This window comes from Hyperolius riggenbachi, chromosome 11 (assembly GCF_040937935.1).
Source record: "Hyperolius riggenbachi isolate aHypRig1 chromosome 11, aHypRig1.pri, whole genome shotgun sequence".
Lineage (NCBI taxonomy): Eukaryota > Metazoa > Chordata > Amphibia > Anura > Hyperoliidae > Hyperolius > Hyperolius riggenbachi.
The window spans coordinates 167,938,133-167,958,077 of record NC_090656.1 but is presented as its reverse complement, the minus strand read 5'-3'; the positions used below and the strand labels follow the sequence as shown (position 1 = coordinate 167,958,077).

Genomic DNA, 19,945 nt, shown 5'->3' with positions numbered 1-19,945 from the left:
ATCAAAACTGGACTTGCTCTTTTTTCTTGAATTGAGATTGCCACTCATCTATTGTATTTCAATGGCATCGCATTTTATTTGTGCAAGGAAATATCCTCTTTCTGCAACTTAATGCATTTTGTAACCTACCGTAGTTGTTTTTATTGCTACTTTTGTTCCCGGTTGCGGCAAGTGCTGTGAGTGCAGATGGTTTATGATGGTTTACATTTCTTTTTCGTTCACTTGTAAATTTGTGACAGCAATTTTTAGATGGCAGGTCTGCTTATTCTCATGAGCAATGTGCGATTTGTGTTTGAATGCAAGTCAATGGGAATGCAGGCAAATCACAGAAAAATGTTTTTCACACCAATGGTCGCAAGCGATTTGGAAGTTAATTAATTAGATGCAGTTTTCATGTAAATTAACTTTATTGTTGTTAAAGGAAATATTGCAATGCAAACTTTCACATACAAACGCATCTAAAAATTTCAAAAAAAGTGTACAAACGTTCGTTCAAAAAAGAATACAAAATTCCCTTTATGCAGAATCATGCATGTGAAAAATTGCATGCATTAAACACCAGGACAAGTGTGAATGGGCTCTTCATTATAACCTAACTTTTATTTTTCGAATCTGTACGAAACAAATAATGGTGAAAATCTGGCTTTTATAGCAACACAGAAAGTGTTTTTCTCTGGAGATTTTATGTTAGCTCAGTTTTTCATTTGGCGTTAAGCTGTGCTGTCCAGAGAAACCTTTATTTATGTTGCTCAATTATATAGCACTGAAATACAAGGCTAAATCAAAAGGTAAAGGCAACTGAAAATTACACAACAACAGGAAGGGATAATAGCTGATGCAATACCACACATTCACAATGTTTTATGGGTAATTGAGGCATGCACAGCGCTCTGCCATTTGTCTAGCTGGAGGCAGGATCAAACAAACTTGGGCACTCCACTGTGGGGCTGCTCAGCTGTTGAACCTTTAGTTAGGTGGGCAGAACCCACATTTCTGTGCTGAGACAAACTGGCATCTGCCATTCACCATTTACAGAAGAACTACACAAACACAGGTTCACCTTGGATGATGTTACAGGCAATTGAGCACCTGGAAGGAACGTTTTTTTAATTGAATCTTCCCATAAGGAAGGTTCATAATGGAATGCGGCACTAGGGGGTTGGGCATCATTACTTACCGTTGCTGCTCATCTGGCCCCCAATCCGTATAGGAGAATCTGCAGCTGCCGCATTTTCAATTTCCTGGCGTAGTCGCTTGCACCACAATGCATGCTGGGAGAGGTGGTCCATGGGTGCAAGTACAGAGATGTTCTCCCATCCACGGACTACATCTCTGGGTATGCATTGTAATCATCGTGCATTGGTGACTTCACCGGGAACTTGAAAATGTGGCAGCTGTGGTCTCTCCTTTTGAAAGATGGTGGGTCCCACATGGACTGGGGGCCAGAGAAGCTGCACCCCATAAGTAATGACGCTCGACCCAAACACCCCTCCCCCCCCCCCCCCCCCCCACCAGTGCTACACTGCATTATGAACCTCCCTTATGGGGAGCTTCATTAAAAAAAAGTAACTCCAGGTGCTCAGTTGCCTTTTTTGGAAGTGGTGCAAACCTGCATTCAGAAGCAACCAAAAAGCTATTTCCTCAAAGACTGTAGAAGCCATTACAATTTTTCTTGCTTTCCCTTGTGTTTCACAGCTTTTTTACTTAAACAAGCCGTTCCCTTTAAAGCCCCATCTACATCCTACAATTTTTTGATGAATCCAATCGGACAAAAAATTATATGGTGTAGATGGGGCTTTAGACCACATTGTCATACAGGCAACCAATCACACTCTAGCCAGTTTGTTGGAAATCCTTTAAAGCGGATCCGAGATGAAAAACTAACTAAGGCAAGTAACTTGTCTATATATCTTATCTAAAATTTAGATAGTTTGCACAGCAAATCTAGCTGCACACAGCTTCACCAGTTTGATCATTTCTTCCTGTGATACAATGAGGGCAGCCATGTTTTGCTTGTCACTTTACACAGGCAGGCTGATACCATCTCCAAAACTCAGGTCAGCCTGTGACAAATTCACTCCCCCTCCTCCTCCCTCCTCCCCTCTGCCTCCAAAATCTCTGGCTAGTAACCTCCTCTTCCTCCTGCCTAGACTGAGCTCCCATAAGCCCTTGCTACCTGGCTGTAAGAGTGCCAAGGCACAAAAGGAGCTGTGGGAGAGGCTTGTTTAGTTTATAGGGAATTAGAGTATACAAAAAAAAGGCTTGAGGAATGCCCTATTAACTATATGAAAGGAACCCAACTATGCAATGATATTGCCTGATGAAGCGGGCTTTGACCTGCGAAACGCGTTGCCACTTGTTTTAGGAGTATGTGAATAAATAGTGTTTTAATTCAATCAACATCAGTTGTGTCTGTTTTGGGGCTGGCAGGTCCACCACCGCCACCCTAACATTTTAAAAGTTTTTAGTGAATTTTACTCTTCTGGCGCCTCTGTACATCTCTCTATATATCAAGATATCCACCCTTGGTGGAAGGGTGTTACACCCTCCCTTTTCTTCTATCTACAGAGAGCAACGTCTTAGTCCTGAGTGGGGACAGGCTAGTTCTCCCCACCTGCTTTTACAGTGGTTACCTTGGAGGTAACCCAGGTTTGTAAGTATAATACTTACGTTTCACATTTTCTCTCCCATTCTCCAATACATACTACACTATATTGGGCTCTCGATTTTCTGCTTTTTATGCAATGAGTAAAAGTTTATCTCGAATCCACTTTAACTAATTGCAATGGATACATTATGGGAGAACTGGGCATAGAGATGAAATCCATGTGACCTACATGTGTACAAAGTTTATAGCATCTAATTCCAGGACCACAGTAATGCAAGTCAAGCCTGTTGACCACTTAGCCCCTTACTTTGCCTTACTAATTCAGATAACATGTTTTCTCAAAGCCATGATATCGTTTACTGCAGTCTTCAGGGAAAGGATACACTATATTCTACTTAAATCTATTTGATTGTAAGTTTAAAACCAAAATGTCTAATAGCAAAGATGTGTAACCATTCTGTTTTCTGGAACTCCTAGTTATCTAATGCTTAGTAATTATTCTGGTTCTTACATTCCCGGTTGCTAACAATAGCTTGGCATCAGCTGGTTAGCCCTCAGGCATTCCACAGACATCTAGGAGCAGGTGATTTTGCCGCCACTGTCTGGCCATGCATAAGCAGACAATCTTGACGTGGTGTTGCTATTTATTAAATAGTGAGAGTCAGGAAAAAACATGCTAAGATATCCATGGTAACAGTAACAATAACCAAATGTTTTTCTCTCTAATCTGGCTGAAATGGTTTTTCATTGATGATCATCGATACCTAGATATGGAAATGTACACCATACAAAACTGATGCCACCTGTCAAAATATGACGGGATAGAGGTGGAAACCATTCTATGTGTGAACCAAGCCTTACTACAGGGTCAGTTTAGGGCTCAGTTTTTAGCTGAACGGAAAATCCAATTGGCTAATGGTCGTGTTAATAATAGGATCACACCTCATTTTGCATCAGTGAATCACAGACCCGTCCTGCATGATATTTTCTTGACAAGTGCATGCATTTCCCATAGAAGCCTATAGTGGGAACACATCCACCTCCGGACTCCAAATGGACTGCAACGGACCACCAGAGTGGATACTGCACGGTCCACTACAATTGGCAATTAGACATCCATCACAAGTGTGGCCTGAGTAACCGTGACACTAACAGCTACTGTAATTATACTAATAACATTATAATAACTTTATTATACTTACAATATTCAGACACTCATATATTTGTTTATAGTGGGTTATCAGTCTTTGTTGGAAACATTTATCTGGCACACAAAGTAAGGTGAATGCTTGTAGGTCACTAAAGAAGAAGGAATTTTGAGTAGTGAGCAAAAAGCTAAATTAGAAAGATCAACATCCCATGGCAACACGTATACATTGCTGCCATGTCATTGTATTGCTATGCTTTTTGCTGAAATGTTGTGCATTTTGTGTAAAATGTAGCGCAAGAACCTTTCTTAAACTAGTGACTGTGCCTAGGTACACAATTTTAATGGCTTTCCCACAGGAGCATTATGGATAATTGATGTCATTTTCTACACATAAGGTTTGTTCACACTTTGCACTTTTTTTTTTTGTGCAGTAACAAAGCATAGTAGCAAATACAAATGCAACAACAACAACAACAAATAACATTTGTAAAGCGCTTTTCTCCCGTGGGACTCAAAGCGCATAAGCATGGCTCAGACCATCGTGGTACAGAGGAAGACATTTTATAAATCTGGAAATGCCAGGCTTTTCAGTCTGGATTTGAATAGCTCCAGGGATGGTGCTGTCTTTACTGGGTGTGGTAGGGAGTTCCAGAGAGTAGGGGCAGCATGGCAGAAGGCTCTATCTCCAGATTTTTTGAGGTGCACTCTGGGAGTGACCAAGTTTACAGAACTTGCTGATCTGAGGTTGTGAGAGGTGTGGTGCAGCTTCAGCAAGTCCTTCATGTATCCAGGGCCTAGACTATGCAGGGATTTGAATGTCAGCAGTCCAATCTTGAAGAGTATTCTCCATTCTACTGGTAGCCAGTGCAGTGAGCGAAGGATCGGTGTAATATGACAGTGGCGAGGCTGGTTTGTTAGCAATCTGGCAGCAGAATTCTGCACTAATTGCAGGCGACGCAGGTCCTTTTTGGGGAGGCCAACATAAAGGGCATTGCAGTAGTCCAGACGTGATGTGATGAAGGCGTGGACTAGGGTTGCAAGATCCTCTGGGGGAATCAGATGTTTAATCTTTGCAATGTTCTTCAGATGAAAGGAGGATTTAACTACAGATGAAATTTGGTTTCTGAAACTCAATTCCCCATCGATTAGTACGCCAAGGCTGCGCACAAAGTTGGAGCTGTTTATGTCTGAATTCCCAATCCTGATTGGTGTTGCTTTAGGATAGAGCTGTTTTGATGGCGGGCACTGGCTTTGGACAAACAGGACCTCAGTTTTGTCAGCATTCAGTTTCAACCAGTTATCATTCATCCATGCCTGTAGCTCAGCTAAGCAAGAGTTTATTTTTGGGGTAGGGTCTGTTCCACCAGGTTTGAAGGACAGGTATAGCTGTGTGTCATCGGCGTAGCAGTGGTACGTCAGGCCATGTCGTTGGATAAGTGTGCCGAGTGGCAACATGTAGATTGCAAACAGCAGAGGGGATAGGATTGATCCTTGTGGCACTCCGAATTGTAGAGGTGCAGGTTTGGACATTATAGGTCCTAGGGATACTCTCTGTGTACTGTCAGTCAGGAATGATCTGAACCACTGGAGGACTGATCCACTGATGCCACAGTACTCCTGCAGTCTGTTAAGCAGGATTTCATGGTCAACTGTATCAAAAGCCGCTGAGAGATCCAACAGGATTAGGATGGAGCATTCTCCTCTGTCCCTTGCCATGAGCAGATCGTTGCAGACTTGGATGAGGGCTGTTTCACAGCTGTGGTGTTTCTTAAAGCCAGATTGTAGAGGGTCCAGGATGTTGTTTACTGACAGCCAGGTTTCAAGTTGCAGATAGACAGCCTTTTCAATAACTTTACCTAAGAAGGCGAGGTTGGAGACAGGTCTGTAGCTGCTCATAGCATCTGGATCCATGGAAGGTTTTTTAAGAAGGGGCTTGATGATTCCCCTATATGATGTCCGCATATGAGAGTTGTTCTGGACAGTGTGTTTGAAAACGTGTTTGCACCGTGGTAACTGATTGTGTCTGTAATTTATGTGCACATTGTAATTGGCGCTGTGCACTTTGCATTACTCCCATAGCACAAACACAGTCGAAGCAAAGGGTGGAAGGATGTGTGCAGAAAATGAAAAAAACGAACGTATTGTAGCAATCTAGAACATAACATGCGTGGTAGTGTAAAATGTTTAATATGCTTTGATATGCTTTACTTATGTACACATTTGTTTATACAGTGCCTTGTTGTTGGTTCATATTCTACTGCACAGCTGCCTGTGTTAATGTTGTGATCAGGTGATCTCTTTCTGACCTCACCACTATGTATTTGTGTTTGATTTTCCAGAAGTGCTTTTAAAAATAATGGTGTCTTGGAGGGGGGGAGGGGGGGGGATCTGCTTTTGGACCAAGAGACTAGTGGTATTGTAAATCCACGCATGCTGCAAATAGTATTCATTTACTCATATATAGCTATGTCTATGCCTAGTCCTCTCTCATGATATGATACACTGATGAAATATCAATTGCTGTCCTGTGCTGAGATGCTGTAATTATTATTCTAAATTTATAAAAAACACCAACATATTGCGTGGCTCTGTACAAAAATAATTTGTCTTGCCATTTTTAACTAGTTCAGTAGTTTAAACCAATATTACTCAGATGCCCAAAAACATATTAATAAATAAGCTAATTAAATATATTCACACAAATACATAAAAACCTAGTGTTGTCTACTTCATTATCTCTTCCTGTGCTTTTGTACACACACACGTGTACACACACACACACACACACACACACACACACACACACACACACACACACACACACACACACACACACACACACACACACACGTATACATACACATACAAACACACACACATACAGACACAAGCACACGCTGTGTTGGCCCAGCATCTTTTCTTACTAGGAGTTCATTTGTATGCTGAGGGGATTAGCCAGAATTTGCTGTAGCTTTGCCCTGGGGAGCTGTGAACTCCTTGGGAATATGCTCTGACGAAAGCGTGCAGTTGGTAAGATTAGAACAAGCCCTTCTGCTACATAGAAGAGCCTTGGTCACTCATGAGGCCTCCTACTTCGAAATCATTCTCATTTAGAACCTTTTTGATCATCAGACCTCAAAGACAACTTGGCTGCTTATGATAGCTGTTGCCGAAATTGCCCAATTATATGGGGAAGGGTGGGGGGTTGTGGGGGTGAATGCAAAAATAAACTGCTAGAGACTGGGGTACTTGATCAGTGTTTCATGGATTTTTTTTTCTTCTTTTCCCTTCCGCCTACCAATATTTTTACAGCTGTTGACATATATTGAGTTACATGTGGCTGTACCATATCCCAGTGGTACAGTTTCAAAGATCTGTTCACCATAAACTGTGCTGTTCTCAAGTAAATGACTCTGACTTGGAGAAAGCACAGTAGTTTAACTGTTACTATAAATACAGGAGCTAAGACATTTTAATTATAATTTTTGAGTTATATAGCAGTCTGCAAGGATACCAGGCATTTATTAAAGAACCACAATAAGTGTTCAGGTTGCAGTGCACTCTTGTGGGAGAAGCAGTAATTGCAGGCAAAGCATTTTTTTCTTTCCTGGCCCCATAGGCTATTGACAGTGATTTGATGTAAATTATTCTGCACTTATTCCTAAATGAAGCATGTTTCTGCTGATATATATTATGGGCAGGTATGATCTTCTTTATGACAGAGATATTTTGTTGCTGATCTTTTGGGTATATTTTCAAACAGTTATTGTAAGCTTTCCTGGAAGTTACTGTGTAAGGAATTCCTGTGTAATTTTCTTCCCTCTAATTTATTACTGGATCTTACTGTGTTCTGTTGAGGATGAGAAGGGGGTGAAGTATGTGTTGTGTGTGGATATGGAACGGTTTGCATAAATGTTCCATGAAGCACAGATGTATTAGAGTAAGCATGTGATTCCACCTCCACATGTTCACAACTGTAGTGTGCATATGTTATCTATGGGTTATAAATATTTAATACAAGCTGTTTTTGATGCTGCTTACTGGTGAAAATTATGAACGTAGAACTCCAGCCATTATTTTTTCTTTTTAGCTGTGGACAAAGTTGGGAAGAGTTTGAACCATTATCAGATTTTTAGCTGTAGAGTTCCTTGTCGAGCATATTTACCGCTGTCACCAAACATGTAAGAAGTGTGGAGTATCTGTAAAGTGGAGACAAAAGCCAAATAAAAAACTATATTTCCTCTTTTAATTAAGTGGGGAAAACTTATAACTGCTGCAACTATTTTACTGTTCTATTGGTTACCTCACTCACTTCCTGCCCTAGTGATGGAGACCAGGAAGTTAAGAGTAAAATGGCAAGCCAGGTAGCATTAGAAGCCCAACAGTGGTTCTAAACTATACACCATTCCACATTTTCACACATAGGGCCATATGCAATTCCCTTTTTTCACCTAGGTGAAATGTTTACAACTTGTAAATAAAATACCTTTGAAATCACCAACAAGCAAACAAATACTCAAAATAATTTTGACAGCACTTTTCACCTACTTTTTGGTACTTTTTCCATTATAAAGGGCTGAAAAGTTACTTTAAATCAAAGATGAAATATTATCTCCTTGGAGAAAACTCAGGAGAAAAAGTGAATTGCATATGGGCCATAATCCGGTAAATAAATTTTAAAGAGAAGTTTTCTCTTTAGTTTTCCTTCTCTTTTCTAAACAAACTACAGTCCTTGCCAAAAATGTTGAGACTGTCAAAAATATTGGAAATTAGAAAAGTTGGTGTTTAAGTTTTTATAGCAGCAATTTGCTTATACTCCAGAATGTTATGAAGAGTGTTCAGATGAACTGCATAGTCCTTCTTTGCCATGAAAATTAACTTAATCCCCCCAAAAACCTTTCCACTGCATTTCATTGCTATCACTAAAGGACCTGCTGAGATAATTTAAGTAATCGTCTTGTTAACTCAGGTGAGAAAGTTGACGAGCACAAGTCTGGAGATCATTATGTCAGGCTGATTGGGTTAGAATGGCAGACTTGACATGTTAAAAGGAGGGTGATGCTTGAAATCATTGATCTTCCATTGTTAACCATGGTGACCAGCAAAGAAACGCAAGCAGCCATTGCACTGCATAAAAATGGCTTCACAGGCAAGAATCTTGTGGCTACTAAGATTGCACCTAAATCAACAATTTATAGGATCATCAAGAACTTCAAGGAAAGGGGTTCAATTCTTGTTAAGGCTTTAGGACATCCAAGAAAGTCCAGCAAGCACCATCGTCTCCTAAAGAGGATTCAGCTGCGAGATCGGAGTGCAACTGGTGCAGAGGTTGCTCAGGAATGGCAGCAGGCAATGTGAGCGCATCTGCATGCACAGTGAGGAGAAACTTTTGGAAGATGGCCTGGTGTCAAGAAGGGCAGCAAAAAAGACACTTCTCTCCCCCAAAAAATCAGGGACAGGTTGATCTTCTGCAGAAAGTATGGTGAATGGACTGCTGAGGACTGGGGCAGAGTCATATTCTTTGATGAAGCCCCTTTCCGATTGTTTGGGGCATCTGGAAAAAGGCTTGTCAGGAGAAGAAAAGGTGAGCGCTACCATCAGTCCTGTGTCATGCCAACCGTAAAGCATCCTGAGACTATTCATGTGTGGGGTTGCTTCTCATCCAACGGAGTGGGCTCACTCACAATTTTGCCAAAAAACACAGCCATGAATAAAGAATGGTACCAAAACACCCTCCAACAGGAACTTCTTCCAACAATCCAACAACAGTTTGGGGAAGAACAATGCATTTTCCAGCACGATGGAGTACCGTGTCATAAGGCAAAAGTGATAACGAAGTGGCTCGGGGACCAAAACGTTGAAATTTTGGGTCCATGGCCTGGAAACTCCCCAGATCTTAATCCAATTGAGAACTTGTGGTCATTCCTCAAGAGGCGGGAGGACAAACAAAAACCAACTAATTCTGAGAAACTCAAAGAAGTGATTATGAAAGAATGGGTTGCTATCAAACAGGATTTGGCCCAGAAGTTGATTGAGAGCATGCCCAGTCGAAATGCAGAGGTCCTGAAAAAGAAGGGCCAACACTGCAAATGCTGACTCTTTGCATAAATCTCATGTAATTGTCAATAAAGGCCTTTGAAACGTATGAAATGCTTATAATTATATTTCAGTACGTCGCATAAACAACTGAAACAAAGATCTAAAAGCAGTTTAGCAGCAAACGTTGTGAATACTAATATTTTTGACATTCTCAAAACGTTTGGCCAGGACTGTACTTGGAACTTTCATGGATACTTTATACAGTTAATGCTTTGTACGTGCCATTCCCTTGTCAGTCTAACATTTACGTAGGCTTCTTTCCTACATTATGTTATGAGATATTTTCTAGGAAAGAAATCATATTATTAAAGAGAACCAGAGTCAAAGCACCCGCATTGTATTTTATCATATATATCAATGGGAACATAACAGTAAACACCTACTCTGCTCTTTGTTTCATTCTTCACTGCTCAGTCTTCTTGTTATCAGCCCTGATAAAATCCCTGACTGAGCATTCAGTCTAGCTTTGCCCAGGAATGAATATAGCTGAGTCAGTCTTCTGTGATGTCTTTTCAAACGTATCCTCGTAGCATGAAAGCAGAGTCAGGAGGGGGCGGGCTTGGGCATGAAAAGACCTCACAGAAGACTGACTCAGCTATAATCATTCCGGGGCAAAACTAGACTTAATGCTCAGTTGGGGATTTTATCAGGGCCGATAACAAGAAGACTGAGCAGTGAAGAATGAAACAGATAGCAGAGTAGGTGTTTACTGTTATGTTTCCATTGATATATATGATAAAATACAATGAGGGTGCTTCGTCTCTGGTTCTCTTTAAGGAACAACTGGGGAACAGTGAGGAAAGGGGTTTCTGAGTGCCACCCTGTAATGGTTTATCAGCAAAAAGCTACATTTCAGGGGCAATAGCATAATAAAAAAAAATGTTCAGTCATTCTAAGCTGAAATCTCCTAGTTTACCTGTGAGGATACAACTATGGGAACTGCTTCTGCTGACTTGTCTTAAAGGACTACTATCTCAAAAAAAAGTAGGCAGTTAAAATCTGACTGAACCAACAGGTTTTGGGCCAGTTTATCTCCTCATGGGAGATTCTCAGGGTTTTCTTTGTTTTCAACAGCACTATGGGCCAGTGGCAAACTGAAAGATGTGGTGAGTATAGTATGGTTCTTTTTAATCTCTGAATTCTGCTTTTAAGATTGGAGGGAGTAGAAGTAACGTCATACAAACAGCTCAGTCTGTGCCTTAAAGTGATAGATTTTACATGGTGTATCTCCACAATCACAGAAGAGAATCGCCTAAGTTCTGTGCTATACATTGCATGGATTGATGGCAAACCTTAATTTAGCCTGCTTGCATATGTAAAACGAATACAGCAAATTTCCCATTATCTGGATCTCAGGCAACTGGAAGTCTCAACTAACCAGCATGTCTGAGGAGATGACGGGGATGTTTTTTGCCTGGGGGGGGGGGGGGGGGATTTGCTGGGCAAAAATTACTCCAGCAACACCCTGTAGCTCCTATCAGCTTTCTGCCGTCCGTCACATGACCCCAACACTGGTCAGGTGACTCGCTGATAGCTGCGCAAGGAGGATGCAGGAGAGCCACTAGGAGCTACAGGACATCACTGGAGGCTCAGCGAGTATTTTATCCTGCACCAGAGGTGAGATCTGTGCTTTTTCGGCTTCAGTCTGGATATTCCTAGCTTGCTGAAAATGGATATCTCCATATCTTTTAGTGATAGTAAATCACAAAAAAAATATAGTGAAGCGCTGACATATGATTATAGTAATTTATACTTACATCCAACATTGCTCACACCCCCTCACCAACTTCTACATTTTTGCTATGTTCTGTGTGCTATGCTACTTTTCAAATCCAAATTGGTTAAACCCCAAAAGAATTCCACTCATACCTTACCTTTGTGCATCTCAATGCTACTGAGAAATAATGTTCTTTTTCCCGTTCCAGTATGTTTTTTTTTTTTTTACTGATTTGGACCTTCCATACACATGCAGGAAATGTAGTTCAATTGAAATTCAAATTTTTCTTTTGCATTACCTAAATGAAAACACATCTCACTCATTTCAGAATTGGTTCAGTTTTTTGTTTTGTTTTTTTTCAAACTAACCCCTCCCAGTAGTCACATAACTATAAATGAGTAAAAATGTTGCCAAAATAACTTTATTTGAAGGAAACAGCAGCAGTCTTGTGACCACCACTGCTCTGTGGGATTCTTACTTATAAGTGGGCGGAACCCCATGGAACAGTGGTGGTCATTGCTCTCTGGCTTTTTTGTTAATTTTTTTTCCTTCTTGGAATTGAATCAGGCTTATGGTGAAGTTCGTTCTACAGGATTATGCAGAAGGTTTTAGCTTGGTGTGGCTACTTTCCCCATTCTAATTCATTGGACCTCTTTCGTTAAATATTCAATGATTCTGCAGGTTATTTCTTTTTGTTGTTGTTGTTTTTTTACATGCTTTTGACTCTGATTCAGAAGCTTAAAGTGGGAAAGTCATTTTTATCTTGCTTTACCCTCATGCTGCAAGGAGGGACAATATGTCATTCTCATGAAATCTGAATTTATTTAATTTTCTATCCTAAAAAATTGTTGAGTAGTAAAGAAATAAAAAACAAGTTTAGATGGATGGGGGGGATGTTGGGGGCACAGCTAGTGCAGCTTTTATTTATTGCTGCTTGATTAATAAATTGTTTAAATACCAATCGGGAATGGCCTTGTTTTTGAAAAATGTTTGTTACAAGTAATATTTGTATGGAATCTAACATCTGTTCTGCTAAAATCATTGTACAGTGTGGGCTGTAGTTTGGCGAACCCGCTCCATCAGCCAGTCAGTAAACAGTCTTTTTAGTCATGAACACTTACGGAGTGGTAGTATCACATCGCTGTTGACACCAGTTTATTACTGGACCTATGCCTTGGCAAGTTCAATGCAGCTTTCTCTTCTTCACCGGAAATTTTCTTTTCATCCGGTAAGAAAGAAATGATGACTTTGTTCCAAGAATAAGTCTTGTTTGATGTATACCCTGAACTTATTTCTAGGAACTGAGACTATACCTAGTTTTGTAATCCACATACTACCGTCTACTGTACTGTATCAGTCACAATTTTTACAGTGTAAGATTACCTGACCTCCATTTCAAAAGCCATAGTACTCATGACCCCATGGTATGTCCATAGCTCAGTAGCTGTGTGGTGCTTATTCCCTGTACAAAACCTAGATATTTACAAAGGGACTTGCTTTTGACCTAAAAAAAAAAACACCTTCAATAGAATGCAATTCTTGGCTTTATAACAATTCAGTGCAAGCTCCACATCACCAGTTCCCCTCCGGGATGCCAAGAGGCTAGAATGTGAACTTATGGATGTAATGATGGCACAAAAAGAAATCAAGGGAAAAGGACATTACATAACAGAATGAAAATGATAAACCAATGGCCCTTTACCAGACCAGAAATCGGAATCCCACTTTAAATCTGTCATTCATTTATGAAAAATGAAGTTAAATCCTGAAACTCTCCAAACAACTTGCTTAATTAGAGTCACCTCCTTTACTATAGAAAACACCAATCCACTTGTTGGACCTACCAAAGCCAACTTTTTAACACTGAAATAATTCCATAGCTTTCACCCTCATTACTTGTCATTTGATGTCAATTATCTTTAAACCCTTTGCAAAACAGAAAATCAGTGAGAACCCTAAGGGGACAAGACCTGGGAGACTTTAGCTCATATGGCAGTGCTTGAGTCCCAGGTTCAAATCTTATCCAGGACGCTTACACCAGAGTTTGTATGTTCTCCTTGTCTTTGCATACAGAATATTTTTTTCAGGCACTCTGGTTCCTCTCAGATCCCAAAACAAACTTCTAAGTTAATAAGTTTTGCCCAGCACTTCACTTAAAGCTAGATACTCTTGCTACATCGCACTTGGCTGAATCTGCCTAAACATCCAGCGCACCAAAACTTTAGCAACAATGATGTCCAGCTGACCACTGATGGCATAGTTCACCTCCCCCTCTTGCTAGCCAGAAGCCCCCTTTGTTTGCTGCGCATTGTCCCTCCTCCACCTTTAATTTCAACAGAGGCTATTGACATGTCTATGCAGCACTCAGCCCCAAATAATGATGACAAGGATTCGATTGTAAGCTTTCCTGTGGAACAGTTGGTGACATGACTATGTTCTCTAAAGTGATGTGGAAATTGACAGTGTTATATAAATTCTTAATGATAATAATTCATATTATACGTAAAGCCTGGCCCCATAAAGTACTGGGGGGGGGGGTTATTACTTTCTAACAATGTAATCTGAAAACGTTAGTTTAAACCTTATAACACACCTGCAGGGCAATGGTCGTTGTGTTTTGTATAGGACAGTCTGCAGTTTAAAGGACCACTATTATGGAAAAAATGTAATTTAAAATACATGTGTACATATAGTTATGAGAGGTACATTTCTCCTAAATTAAAATGCACCAGAAATTACTTTTATCCTATGTTGCTGTTGCTTACAATAGGCATTAAATAACTGACCTGACAGATTTTGGACTCATTCATGTCCTCATGGGCGATTCTCAGTATCTTATTTATTCTTTACAAAAGCAATCCTTGGATAGGATGATGTCAACCATCTTTCCTACTCATTTGCACACTATTATGGCAGTTGGACTAAGCAACTGCTGTTCAATAAGGGCCTATTTCCACTACACGCAGATTGGATGCAGAATGGATGCAGAAAAACTGACTCCAATGAATGTCTATGAACCTGTTTCCACTAAACGCGATTTTTCTGATGCAAATTTTCCCATAGGCATTCATTGGAGTCTGTTTTTTTGCATCCATTCTGCATCAATTCTGCATTAGTGCTTTTGAAATTAAAGAAACCCCTCAGAATTCCACCATGAGATGAACTAGTCCAAAATCTGTCAGATCTGTTTTTTTTTTACTGCTTACTGTAAGTGACCGCAACATAGGAGAAAAGTAATGTATAGTGCATTTTACTCTGGAAGAAATGTCCTCCTTGTGCACATGTGTTTTAATAATTTAATTTTTTTGCAATAGTGGACTTTTAATTTTTAGTAGAGGGATCACCTGTTCCACATGTTACTGATTATATTTACATTTAATTAGATTTTCTTGATGTTCCAATTATTGTTTATATTTTCCTATTTAAAAATGGAAATAAGCCTAAACCTAAAGTTTCAGTCTGTGTTTTGCATAGCTAAAAAGCTGATTTGATTCCTATTAATTGTTAATGCTCAGACTGGGGAAGTAAGATGACTTTATATCACCTCTATAAAAGCAAAAGAAGTGATCGAGCTTTGCACAGTCGGCAGGCAGAGCCCATTCTATTGCCTTGACTGTTACCAAGAGTTTGTTCTGCTTTAAGCCCCGTGGGACTACAGAAGATAGAACATCTTTTTCAATAAGCACCTTTTCTTTCTCTATATATAGTATGATTGCTGACTTTTGTGTACAGTGTTAAACGTGTAAAGATGAAGGTTGGAGAAGATGGAGAAAAAAAAACTTCAGTGGATGAATCTGCAATGCAGTAAATAACAAGCCCAAGGGTTATAGCTGTCTGTACACAGACAGCCTGGAGATAAGGCACAGGGAGGCATTTGGAGGAGAGAATACAGACGTGTAAAGAGGACAGTAATTCTTCCCTTTATTTTTGTAACTTTATTGTTAAATTGAGGACCTGGCCTTTTCCATTGTTTTCAGTGAAGAATCTTTGCTTTCTTATTGTGTAGTTCAGGAAAGATGTGACATAAATCCATTGTAACCAGCACTAAAACAATTCTTCAATGTAAGGTAATTCGTCTTTTTCTTGGTTTAGCCTTCACTAAGCTCTATTACCTGAAATCTATAGTAGTCAAGCACAGGAAACCAGAGCTGGGACAAGGTCCAAACCATGTAATATGCAGAGTGCAAAAATGTAGTAAGACGTTCATCATAGATTGACCATGTCATAGGCTTGAGTCTGCCATGGTTACAATCCCGAACTGGGCATATTTCTACTATCTGAGGTGTAAGAGTGGCAGAGTGATGGCAGTGGAGTGATATTCTGCTGGTAAGTGCAACTGGGTGTGTTTTTTTTTCTGTTGTGAATTGGGAAGTGTGTTCTTCTTTATGTAGAATTTTCTATTCTTATGTGTGGGTTTTCATAGCCTCCAAGGGCATAGGGATCGATTTTGCGAACTTATCATTGGAAAATTGATCCCTTTATCGATCGTGGGCAGTTTGGGCATGTACACTTAGTACAACTTCCTGTCCGATCACCCGTCGATCGGATGGGAAATTGCACTGTGTGTTCCCAGCATAAGGGTTCTGTTCTATGACTCAGAATAAGCAATCAGATTATTAGAAATGGTGATTTGGAACGTAAATCATACCACAAAGAGCGGCACCAATTTGATTAGATCGATATGTTATGGCTACCAATTCTGATAACATTTTATATCCGGTCAGAATATATTTTCACTCATTGAGAGCCTCAAAATCGATCATAAGTTATTGATCAATTCCAAGTACAAAATGAATCCTTTCAAAAACAATCTATAACTGGCAGGTTGAAGTTAGTACATTTTTCATTTTTTCAGTCGAGTGCATGGGCATCTTGTGGTCTCTTTCAGATGGACGGCTGAACTGTGTGCTTTTTGGGCAGTTCAGCCTCCCATCTGCCATCCTTGAACGCCTTTCAGCTGCTCTAAATGTAATGCTGCTGAAAGGCAGCATTTGTAACCCCACACATTGCGGTGTTCGGCACATGGTGGAGTAACCTGGCAGCAAAAGACCACAAAATAATGTGTCCGAGCATGGCCAGGCAGCGCTCAGATGTGACTCAATATGGTGCCCGCTTCTCTATCCCCTGTGCTTAGTGCTAGATAGCACCCGGCCGGTACACAGGAGCAGCTGACCGCGTGCTTTGTGAAACGGGCCTAAATGCAGTTTATTGTACCCGTGTCATTGAGAAAACTACCCTCTACCTGATCACATGAATCTGTATGTAATAAAGCATGATTACATCACTCACTGCTTATAGTACAGTGATACTGTATTGCATTGAGGGCAAAAATATACTTTGATGTCATGTCGTGTGTGTGTGTCTGTATTATCACTTGTTTCCCTCTAAAATATATGAAACATCTTATTTGTGCTGTCTTAATGCTTTCATTTTTAATAACTTAATTCTAAATGTTGCAGCTGAAGGTCAGGCATTTGTCCCACATATTCTGCCTGTGATAGAGTGATCTATACACTCCATTTCTTCTACTCCTTCCCCCAGCTCTGCTTCCCTTGTACTCCTGAGGTGCAGATGGTCACATTTGCAGGTTAACTAGAACAGCTGGAGACACATTATTAGCTTCCTGCTGCTAACTCATATTTGCTTAGATTTTATTCCCCCCTCAAAGAAAAATAACTGCAACATGCTATAATTCAAAACTTGTAGGTCAAGTGACAATGCCCATCACTTTGTGAGCCCAGCCCAAATGTATGCGTTTCTGTTGTGTACCTGTAAAGGAAGTCATGATTATCACCCTGTGCCATTTAATGGCATAAATACATAAACTGTTACAGAAATTGCAGAGGCCAATGTCTTGGGGGAATTGAAGACAAATTTTTAATGTAGCACATTTGTCTGTGGTGCCATATTCTATGGTATATCATAATGTTGATAAATTTCACTGTAGGAACTGACATTTTACAGCATTAATCCTAGCGGTAAAAAAAAGTGATGGAATACTATCTTTATGTAGGAAGGAGCTGTAAGCGATGACAGGAGCAGACATTAAAGGTGCAGGGAAATGCTTGCAAAGTAAAAGCTGTGCATCACCCTGTCATCTATAATGTGCTTCCCCGTCTCTATTCCTTTTTTTTTTTTTCAATTTGAATTTAAAGAGAAGTCTTCACTTACGTGAAATGTAATCTTTTGCAAGTTTAAATGGTTACCCTATGTGCACACCGAAAGATAGAATCTTGTGAAACGACGATGAGTAATCGCTCCATGATCAAAGCCAAAAGATCTGGAGCGATTTGAGGTGAACAAGGGCAGAAGACTGCAACCAAAAGGCCTAATGATCATTAACCAATAGGATCATTAAACGATACAGGATGTAGGCGAAGTGCCATAGATTTCAGGGACACCTCCTCATGGAACTGTACACACTGCTGACGATGAACGATGATCTCCCGAAGTGATCTGTCATGTCGATCAAAATGCCTTAGCACCATTGTGGATCATTCATTTGTCGTTCACTTAATGCAAACCTAAACTCTTGCACAGGAGACAAGGAAAACGCAGAGAAATCCATCATGTATGTATTTAGAGAGAAGAGCCTGTCTAATTTTCGCTTATCTGCAAGTAATCACAAGTGTAATTGGAGCTGAATAATCATTTATTTCGACCTTTTAAAATGTATTTTATTTTAAAAGTAAGGATGTGCCAGCGAGTACAAAATTTCGTTTTGCCTTTTGCGAAACTGAACCTTGCATGTTGGTAGACATGGGCCATGACAAAGACTGTTAACTAACCTGTGTCCCCACCTCTCACGACACGCTGCTCTCCATATTCCTGACGCTTCTGCTGACAACCCGCAAGTTTGGCTATGATGAAACTGAATTTCAAAAGTTTACAGCAGAAGTTGTAAAAAAGAAAAATAAACATCTCTAGCCAGCTGGTTGACTCATGCTATTTAAAGGGAACCTGAAGTGAGAAGTATATGGATGCTGCCATATTTATTTCCTTTTAATCAATACCAGTTGCCTGGCAGCCTTGCAAATCTATTTGGCTGCAGCAGTTTCTGAATCACACCAGAAACAAGCACGCAGCTAATCTTGTCAGATTTGACAAAAATGTCAGAAACACCTGATCTGCATCATGCTTGTTCGGGGTCTATGGCTAAAAGTATTAGAGGCAGGGGATCAACAGGATAGCCAGGTTACTGGTATTGCTAAAGGAAATAAACCTCACTTCAGGTGTCCTTTAAAGCGGACCTGAACTCAAAACGTCCTCTCTGCTCTAAAAGATAAGCAACAGCATAATACCCTTTAAAGAAAAAACAATTCTTTGTTACAGCTGGTACCAATCCTGCAATAAATCTGAGTGTATATACCTCCTGCTTTCATGGAAGCAGACATATTGTTAACATCCTGTGCTTTCAAATTAGCCTCTCTGCCGTGGCAGTCAGCTGACACAACCGAAGGATCAAATTACAACTTATTAGACACAGATGAGGAGGAATTAGACAGGCTAAACTCTCTAAATACATACAAGGTGCATTTCTCTATAGTTTCCTTCTGTCATGTGCAAGAGTTCAGGGTCCACTTTAAATGAGTCAGGAGATAACTAGACACTGGACCCACTATTGTTCTCCAGGAACTTCAAAACTGGTTCCCACAGCAGGCTATTACTTGCTCATCCTCCCCCTCTCCATGGAACAGAACTCGCTGCTTGGCCAGGAGCTAAGCTGCATGCTGTGCAGAGACTGCTGCCCAAAATGAACCCTAATGGGTGTTTTGGATAACAAAAGTAGCATGTCTGCAAATAGCTTTCGCCTATAATCACTAACCTGCTCCCTCCTCTGTAGCTTCAGTGAATCGTTTCAAATCATTGCTCTTCTCTTCAAACTGCTAAATGTCTCACTGAGTACAGTGAAGAGTGATAGATCTGCTCACCATGCAGTGCACTGAGTGGCCACACTCTCTCCTGTCATTTGACACAGAAGCAACACATCCCCTCACGATTCTCTGAACAAATTGGAAGCACACCAGTCAGTTGAATTTAAGTACGTCCTAGTGAAAACTTTCAAATGTGGAATGTGAAAATCTTACAAGTTAGCCTGTTTCAGTGTTCTTACTTGTAAACATCATATGCTGGTGAAAATGTATTCAAATCTTTAGGGCTGTCGTTCCAGTTGATATAGCAATCACATGGGTCCTGCAGCATTTCTGAGGTGATTTAACCTCAATGTTAAGTATAGGAAAGTGAAAAATTGCTGTAAAAAGCGCTAGAACAGAGCGATTTTTTTCAAGCTTTTTTTTTTTTTTTTTTTTTTTTTCAAAAGCTGTACACTTCTAATTCTACTGTACAAAAAAATAAAAAATTGCTACACCAA

General features: G+C 40.2%; 1 protein-coding gene and 1 long non-coding RNA gene across 9 annotated transcripts in view; one reads left to right on the top strand and one right to left on the bottom strand.

Annotated features, from left to right (window-relative positions):
• The window catches only part of ZNF423 (zinc finger protein 423), a 464,204-nt gene that overhangs the window by 296,890 nt on the left and 147,369 nt on the right, over positions 1 to 19,945 (top strand). The gene's annotated exons all lie outside the window — the stretch shown is intronic.
• LOC137538734 (uncharacterized) lies at positions 7,778 to 19,471 on the bottom strand. Its single transcript, XR_011024874.1, has 3 exons — positions 19,400 to 19,471; positions 11,732 to 11,872; positions 7,778 to 7,957 (listed from the first exon to the last, which is right to left on the bottom strand). It is a non-coding gene; the product is annotated as an uncharacterized lncRNA (long non-coding RNA).